Source organism: Oncorhynchus clarkii, chromosome 23 (genome assembly GCF_045791955.1).
Source record: "Oncorhynchus clarkii lewisi isolate Uvic-CL-2024 chromosome 23, UVic_Ocla_1.0, whole genome shotgun sequence".
NCBI lineage: Eukaryota > Metazoa > Chordata > Actinopteri > Salmoniformes > Salmonidae > Oncorhynchus > Oncorhynchus clarkii.
This window is the reverse complement of record NC_092169.1, coordinates 55,099,917-55,101,018: the sequence shown is the minus strand read 5'-3', so window position 1 is coordinate 55,101,018 and position 1,102 is coordinate 55,099,917. Positions and strand designations below refer to the sequence as shown.

General features: G+C 42.6%; 1 protein-coding gene across 2 annotated transcripts in view; it reads left to right on the top strand.

The window, feature by feature from the left end:
* Positions 1-330, top strand: part of LOC139381645 (polymerase (RNA) III (DNA directed) polypeptide A) — a 62,872-nt gene extending 62,542 nt beyond the window's left edge. For both annotated transcript variants that reach the window (XM_071125324.1, XM_071125323.1), the window contains one exon: positions 1-330. This exon is cut by the window's left edge and continues 329 nt beyond it. The gene's annotated coding sequence lies outside the window, so the exon portion shown is untranslated.
* Positions 331-1,102: the final 772 nt, after the last annotated feature.

Genomic DNA, 1,102 nt, shown 5'->3' with positions numbered 1-1,102 from the left:
GTGTGTGTGTGTGATGGAGCAAAGAGAGCATGGGGCCTTTTAAAGTGAAGCTTTTTGTTTTCTCTCCGTGAAGCTTCATATAATAACATCTTCCTTTTGGCTTTCTGTTTATTGTGTTATTTTATACCACTTCTTCTAATTCACAGGACTACAGGTGAGAGAAGTGCCTGTCAAAACGTCTCCAGCTCTTCCACAATGGAACACGGACGTTCCCCTGTTTTTTTATTTGTTTAGTCGTGGCCTCATGTTAACTCTCTTTATTATGTTCCTCGTCTGTTTTCCCCACGCTTCCCCTTTCTGAATTGACAATAAAGTGACGCTGGAAAGAGAGACGCGTTGAAGTCACTGATTTGATTAGAAAATATGGTTTGATGTTGTTCACTGGCTGAAAGGAGCCTGTTCCCAGGTCTGTAGAGTATGTGCTTGAGCCAACTCTCCTGACTGTCATTGACACACAGCTTTGTTATGCCATTTATGTTTGGTGTGACACTGATTTGAACGACCTTGAGAGGACTTGGCTGAAGCACAGAGCCATCTGGAGCCTGGTTACAATGAACCCTGTGTATACTATGTTGATAGCCTTGGATGCCCAGGCTTCTCTCCTGTTGCTTCTTAAGGTGAGGTTTACTATATGGTGACTGTTCTCTAAAGCCTCAATCAAATTGGCTTTTTGTGTTTACTGCTTGGCTTGGGGGGGGTTTCTCAGTGTTTTAAAACATCCCTCTACTGTAGGTACGGATGTCTTTATGGATTAAAACATCCCTCTACTGTAATTATGGATGTCTTTAGGGTTTAAAACATCCCTCTACTGTAATTATGGATGTCTTTATGGTTTCAAACATCCCTCTACTGTAGGTAGGCACTGTGATAGTCTCAGAGGTCCGTTAAAAGCGCAGAGAGCATCATGAAGAACAAGGAACACACCAGGCAGGTCCGAGATACTGTTGTGAAGAAGTTTAAAGCCGGATTTGGATACAAAAAGATTTCCCAAGCTTTAAACATCCCAAGGAGCACTGTGCAAGCGATAATATTGAAATGGAAGGAGTATCAGACCACTGCAAATCTACCAAGACCTGGCCGTCCCTCTAAACTTTCAGCTCAT